The following is an 8003-nucleotide window of genomic DNA, read 5'->3' as shown; positions in this document are numbered from 1 at the left end:
TAACATAATAACACACATATATATATATATATATATATATATATATATATATATATATATATATATATATATGTATATATATATATATATATATATATATATATATATATATATATATATATATATATATATACTAAAAATGATTATTGACTGTAATTAAAATTAAGCAAATGATTTAAATAAAGTTTATTTAAACAAGTATAAAATAGATATTATTGATACAAATTATGCTGTGTCAAAATGAATTTAACTCAAAACAAAACTGCTCAAATTACATAAACGTCTGTAGGATCATGTCATACTAAAATCGTGATAAAGGTAATGTTGGTTTTATATTCACACATTCGTTCAGTGATAACTTGTGACACATTCCCTATGTAGTTTACCACGGCACTTTAAATATTCGGTCTGAAATAACCGTTTGGGACAATAACTCAATTACAGTAAGTGTTGTTGTTTTATATATATAACTAAACTTGTTTTACTTTGTAAAATTGTTACTTTTCTCACATTCATGTTTTATTTTTTAGATATGTGACTCTTGAGAATGTGACAATGTAAAGTGTGTGGCACAGAAGTATTCAGTAGGTATGAGTTATTGAAACATTCTAAGCTAAAACATGGACATTTTAGGGGCAAGTTTCAGGCATCCTTGTGTATACAGTAACTGTCCTTGCACATTTAAATCACGAATAACCTTTTAAGTCATATATACTGTGCCCACATTGATCAGTCATCTTCTAAACAAGATAATTTAGCCACATTTTCTTGTCAGCTGTGTACATGCATTGTGTCAAGTAAACGAGATTACTTCAGTCATCTAAATGAACAAATTAATTTATTTATCAAGCGTTTTGTTTAAAATAAGTTGCAGCATAACATTTTACTACAGATTTATGTCATATTCTGCTTCATAACCTCTTTTAGAAAAAAGAAAGCAGTCTAGTCCAGTCAATCTAAGGATTGTTTTTGGTGGGGATGCAAGAAAGCTTGCACTTAAGACAGGAATCCCAAAGTCTGTGGATGACCTTGTCTTTGAAATTAATACTGTTTTTTTTGTGTAAAGCAAAAGTTTAGGCTCCAGTGCAACGAAAAGGACTTTGAAAATGAATACATGGATCTCGTAACAACCATTAAAATTGAAGACAGGGATACCCTGAAAGTGTTTTTCTGTCAACTGATGACTTTAACTCCTCCAGCATGCAAGAGACTGCACGTGATGTACCTTCTTGTTCTAGCATTCTTGTTCCTTCACCCAGGACAACTTGTAGCTCTGACTCTCCTGACACAAGACATGTTAGACCTTGTGAACTTGTCTCAGAAATCTTGTCTGAGGACTCATTTTACAGCTGCACTGAGACTGTCTTGATTACATCTCCGGAGTCAAAAACCAGTTCTTGGCCTCAAATTTGTGTAATTCCTTGTTTATCTTGTACTGCTGAAATAAAGCTTCAGAGAGCTGACACAGAGTTCAACAAAAATGGAATGCTACTTATTCCACCACCCTAATTAAGATCTGATGTTCTTGAAGGCATGACTGAGGAGATCTTTAAGTATGCTGTATACCCCACTTATAGTCAACTTAATCAGACAGCTGAAGCCTTGATAAATGCCCACCCTTGCTTGAGGAGAAAAAGGAACTCGCACTGGCCATGAAGGATGGAAACACCACCTAAAGATAAAGATGGCTAATTTCCGCGCTGTTCAGTCAATGAAGTAAATGTTGGTGAAATTTATACAATTGTTTTATTAATTTTATTAAATTTCTCCACAATACATCTACATTTCATCATCTGCATTTCCTTTATTTCTTTCAGATAAATGCAGAATTTATGCGGATTACGACAGTGCCCCTTCTGTCAAAGTTCTTCGCACAGCTGGACAAATACACTGCTGATCTACAGAAGGTTTTCAGCAGCAAAGGAGGTGCTTTTGACTTAAGATATCACACATCATGGCAGTTGCAGATAAGGTGTGGTAAATTGCATTGCATTAAAAGATGCAATAAAAATCGTCTGCTCTTGAACAGACCAAGTACACAAGTTTCACTCTCTGTGTCAAGCAGTTTATGAATTTGTAGTGTAAACTACTTGATGAGCACTAGAGTATACCAGTGTGGAAACATCAAGTATGAACTGAAAACCCACCCTTTAAGATGTAACATCATTTCAAATTTTATTCAAATACTGCAACAAACAATACATGTTACAAAAATGTACATTCCAAAAAGTCTGAAAAAAAAAAACAATTGTTCAGAAACTTTATCTATATGCTGGAGACATTCTCAGGTCAGGAATGTGGTGGGCTCATCAGAAATACATCACTGGTCTTGACGATTTGTGATCTTTCCACTATGTTGGTTTTTATTATATTGCCATGTCTAAAATTGTATATATACTTTACCTCAACCGGAAAAATCTCCTCAGAAAAAAACATGGCCTGATCACAGACCAGAATATATAAATTAGTTTAATGTGTTCAAAATAAGTTAAAAAACATACAAAATATACAACACATGAAACAAATAAAACACATACACAAACATGAATACCATAAAATGAGCTATTATTATAGAATACCAGTAAAATGCACAATACCTTTATCTCTCTATGGCCTTTTTACACACACGCGATTGCAAAATGGCATCAGCGCACTGTAAACGCAATGGAACATGCGGTCTGCCTTCAACACACTCTTAAACAAACTATCACGCTAAATATAAACTATTTGCAGGTACAATACGATCTAGCACAGCTAACAACACTTTTAAACTGTTCAGGAATCGTAACATACCGTATTTTATTCTTTTTGTCCAAGTTTACTCCTCTCTATTGTTCTGCTAACCGGTCTCATCTCTGCTCTGTGTCTTTCTGCTGGCACGCTGGAAGGGGTGGAGCTAACAACCCGCTCCTACGATTGGTTGTTACTTTACCTTAAGCCCCGGTCAGATTACATGATTTTTTTTGTCGGTTACGAAAGTCACTGTCAGATTTTTTCTTGAAAAAAATCGTGGCTTGTCGTGGGTAGCAAATGTGCCAGACTAGGCCTTCCTTCATGATCAGTCATCCTGTGACGCCTACATGGAAGGGCATTTTTAAAAACCCATAATATGGGCTCTTTAAACACTTAAAGTTGGCAGTGTGTGCGCCGCGAATAAAGTTTTTATTAAATGAAAAGTCAGGTGTCTATTGCAGCATCCATTTATATATGCGCATTAGATTAGATTAGATTCAACTTTATTGTCATTACACATGTACAAGTACAATGCAACGAAATGCAGTTTAGGTCTAACCAGCAGTGCAATAGCAGCAAGTGCAGGATACAGGAATAAGTTATAAAATGCAGTTATAGAAAACTATGGTGATATTTACAGATGGATGTACCATCAACATTATATACAGGTTGGATAAGCTATGAACAGATTTACAATATATGAATATATGTGCAGGTTTCTATTAATAAACAGTAGTGTGCAGATAGATAAACATGATTACAAGTGTATATGTTACAATATATGAATATATGTACAGTGATAGATAACCATGATTACAAGTGTATATGTTACAATATATGAATATATGTACAGGGATAGATAACCATGATTACAAATGTATATGTTACAATATATGAATATATGTACAGGTTGCTATTAATAATCAGTAGTATGCAGATAAATTACATATTACAAATGTCCATATGCAGTGGGTTCGTACAGTTCAATAAGTAAACAAGAATCATACCCCTAGACCAGGGCTATTCAATTGGCCGCCTGCGGACTAAAGCCGGACCCAGAGGCAGTTTGTTTCGACCTAGGCAGTGTATAACATGGTGCACAGCTTCAGAAAATGGCTCATAAAAAAAGGATTTTAAATGCTTTTTACAAGTCGAAATCAAAAATGACAATAATATGATGTATTGGAGGGTATATAAGCAGGCAATCCCTGAGAACGGATTGCAGGTACGGCAACTTATTTTTCAGACGACTTTGAGTAAATTAATGCATTCAAATTATTTCAAAATGTCTCGGATACAAAGAAAGATTTTAGATTGTGTGTGCTATCAGGAAATAATATGCTATCATCTAAATCAGTGGTTCTCAAACTTGTCTCACCAAGTACCTCCTCGGAAAAAAATTGTGTCTCCAAGTACCACCATAATAATGAAATACAAAAGCGTAGTTGGGCTAATTAAGCATCTACAGCTCAAGAATGAGAGAAATTAATTCCTACTATTAAGAATATGTATAATTGTCAGCCACTTTAAACATTTTAAACATTTTGAACATTAACTGTGGTAAAGCAGGTGAAAAAAAAAAATAAATAAATAAATAAAAAAAAAAAACTTTCAAAGTTTAAATTAGAATGTGCTTTTAAAAGTTCATTTAAAATGGCACTGTTCTCAAAAAGTAAAACTGTTGTACAAGTTGTACTATTATTGTATAATAGCCAGTAGGCCTATGTGTGTCAAAAAAGCGAGTGATTAAACCCATACAGTGCTTAACTAATTCCTACATGTGGCATTTCCGTGATTTAGTGCGAATATCATCACTTCTTAAGTGAACCATATAGTTTGCGTTAACTACTGGCCATTGTTTTCATGCAGACCCTGGCACTGGGTACAGACCGGTGTGATTGTAGCTTCAGGGAACAGCCAATACTGATTACATCAGTGTTATCATAGGTGTCAAAGGCTTAAAACTGTGTTCATTTTATTATTTTATTGTTCAGCAATTTCTCCGTGTACCACTACAAGGAAGCTTGAGTACCACTAGTGGTACGTGTACTACAGTTTGAGAACCACTGATCTAAATAATCAAGGGGCATGTGTGAATTACAGCTCAGTTTATTAACATTAGTTTTGCACATTATTTTGACAATGAGGCTCACCCAGTTTTTCTGATGCACACATAAGAGTCTCTTTTCTGGCAACTCTACATTTTTAATATTAGGATATTTTCTTTTTAATCTAAATGTATATTTTCCTGCCATGGGTTTCTTAACAAACAATCCCTCGCCTGAACTTGCTGCGAGAGAGACAGATTATTGAAAGCACATAAGCAGCAGGGAAAAACAATATGCTCAGACATAATCTTTAAAATAATGCCATTTTAAAAATAAAGCAAATATATAACTGAGATTTATGATACAATTACAATAAAGCATTCATTAAATCCTTATTTTCCTGAGAGCGAAATAAATCAATCACCCGTATAATTAGTGGAGATGCAAACAAAAATATAATTTGTATATTTTTCTTGGTAAAACATATATCTTTTTGAAACTAATTTCATTTGCTATATTTTTTTACTTATGCTGCGTCCCAAATCGCATACTTATGCACTATTTTACGCCATTTTGTAGTATAAATAGTGTAAGTAGTGTGTTCACATTGAAAACTCTCAAAATAATAAGTGCACTTTAATTACCCGGATGATGCACTCATTGAGCCGCTAAAATGAAGTGTGTAATGATGGACACTTCACGCACTCAACGACCGCAGGTTTGCTTACGTAGCGGAAGGGGCGGAGCGATCGGACGCACATGTTGAATAACCTTATTTATTTTGGATGGTGAAAGTAAAATTCTCCTATGAGAGTGATTATAGCGCCTCCCGATGGTGAATGCAGCAATACTCACGGCAGGTATTACTTGATAATTCAGTCGTTTATTTCACTGATTTGGCAACAGTCAAACGTCATCAGGGAAACGGTTTGAATTTCCGCTTAGTAAAAATACATAAGTGTGCCATTTGGGACGACACTACATACATGTACTATCCTGTTGAGTGTGTAAGTGCATAAGTACATAGTGCATGAGTGCATAGTGTATAGTGTGCCATTTGGGACGCAGCTTTAATTTTTATGTATCTTTTGTTGATCATTTATCAATAGACAAAAATAATGAATAACATTTGAGGTCATGCGCTTCAAAACAAGTCCCCTATAAACACTTTCCGCTATAAACACCTTAATATTTTAGAAAAGGTAGGCTAGTTAAAGTTTGTTCAACCAATAATTGATCTTGTCCACCCATGACCCACCCATAAGTAAGCTATAAATATGCATGCAGCCTATTTTTGATTACCTGACGATTGCATTAACAGCAGCACTCACTGATATAATTGAGAAATGATGAGCTCCTATTGCACAGTGTCATCCATGTGACGGAACTTGTCGTGGAGATTAAGGAAAAATTAAACATGCTAGACTTGCTGTGACGGTGTCGTGAGGCGTCGTAGACATGGTATCGGTTGTCGTGAACAATGCCACATTACACGAGAAGAAACTATTGAATCTTGTGTCGCGACGCCCATTTGTCGTTTACGATTCCCTGCGACACCCTACGTCAAGAAAATCGTGCCTAAATCTTGTAATCTGACCGGGGCTTTAAACTACATTTATGAAATTTATTTTGTTCATTACAGTATGTTACTAAAGACTTGTAGATATAATAATAATATTATTATACTACTCTAGATAATTTTATAAATAATTATTTAAATATTTCACTAGGGTTACATATACTTTTGTCTAATTTTTAGCATGGTGACACACATCAAGTGAGATTATGTCATACCGTGTATGTGTGTATCTCAATGAGGACATGACAACAGCTGTCAAAGAATTCGAGGTTTGTATACATTGACAGTCTGAATGTTGCCAGTATTTAACTGAAACCTAAAAGTATTAATGTTTTATTCATTTATTATTATTAAATTATCTAATATTTATTTGCTTGTTTATTTTAGGACAGCAACCCTGAAGTAGCAGAAGCAAGAATTTCTGAGATCAGTTTGGGGATTTTTGTGAAGGAAAAAGGAAGGTGCTGGTACTAAGGAATTCTCTTTGGGCTGATCTACGCTCTCAACTTTTGCTATCCTCAAGAAGGGATGCAGCAATTAACCGGTTTCACTATTAACTTTGCTTTAATTTGTCACTGCTGCAACTAAGGCCATACTCACACTAGGCACGAACCGGGCCAAAGCACGCTTGTCCCCTTTCCCGTCTCCCCAATGGCCCGCACTCATGCCACAATCGGGCCTCGGCACGCTTACGTCATCGCTGCTGAGCTGTTCAGTGAGAAGCGCTTTCACTCAGCAGCACAGTAGAGATTTCTCTAGTTATATCGTTTCAGTTGTTTGATATGCAGTGACATGCAGTAAAATATTTCGCCAAACAGTCCTTAGGGATGTGGTGACATGCAGTCAGATATTTCGCCGAACAGATCCGCCACTTTTTGCGCTCATAATCATAAAGCCCTCGTGCTGCAGGAATGAGGAGGTCTGCTGAAGGTGCGCAGCTGTCGTGCAGTGAGGGGTTTGCGTCTTTAATAAACTACGGCAGTTTGCATTCACTGAACAGTAAGAATGATTAATAAATCCATATGAAACAGTCCCTTAAAAGTCATGTCTCGCTTTCAGTTTCGGGCTTTGGTGTGTATTGCACTCACACCTCTTCCAACCGGCCCAGGGCTGGCCAAGTGAGCCGTGCTTGAGCCCGATTCAGCGCACTCACACTTCTCAAACGATCTGGGAAATGGGCCTGGGCACGGTACGGATGGCATAGTGTGAGTAGGCCCTAAACTGTGCACTAGTTTGTCACTGTGAATAATAACCACACACACTACATTATCTATGACTGAGGCTATTAACTAAGGCAAGCTCGTGCAAGTTCATTATTTCCACTGGAGGGATCACAGACTGTAAAATATAGGGAGGGACGCGCACACAATGCAGCACACTCACGCTTTTCAGGGGCACCTCGTTGGGATGACAGGGGGGCTTTTGTAGCTGGAATCTGAGGAAGAAGCAGTACATAAAAAGTACAAAGGTTTGCAAATTCATTTAGAGTTATTATTAATGGCACCGAATCCGCCGATAAGAGCGATCATGTAGTGAATGTTAATCCACCAGCCGAGATCAACCGAGTGATTTTAGAGAGGGCTCTAAAAGACTCGGAGTGGATCAGCTGTTTAATAGCCTGAATCTAGATGCGTTGCATTCAC

At 36.2% G+C, this 8003-nt stretch overlaps 1 long non-coding RNA gene across 1 annotated transcript; it reads right to left on the bottom strand.

The window, feature by feature from the left end:
* Window positions 1–3148: 3148 nt before the first annotated feature.
* On the bottom strand, window positions 3149–6389 carry LOC147839599 (uncharacterized). The gene is made up of 4 exons (XR_015517353.1): window positions 5851–6389; window positions 4801–5306; window positions 3835–4081; window positions 3149–3234 (listed from the first exon to the last, which is right to left on the bottom strand). It is a non-coding gene; the product is annotated as an uncharacterized LOC147839599 (long non-coding RNA).
* Window positions 6390–8003: the final 1614 nt, after the last annotated feature.

This window comes from Danio rerio, chromosome 19 (genome assembly GCF_052040795.2).
Source record: "Danio rerio strain M-AB ecotype USA chromosome 19, GRCz13ab, whole genome shotgun sequence".
Lineage (NCBI taxonomy): Eukaryota > Metazoa > Chordata > Actinopteri > Cypriniformes > Danionidae > Danio > Danio rerio.
Note: the sequence above shows the minus strand (reverse complement) of the source record. Positions and strands in the feature narration are given on the sequence as shown.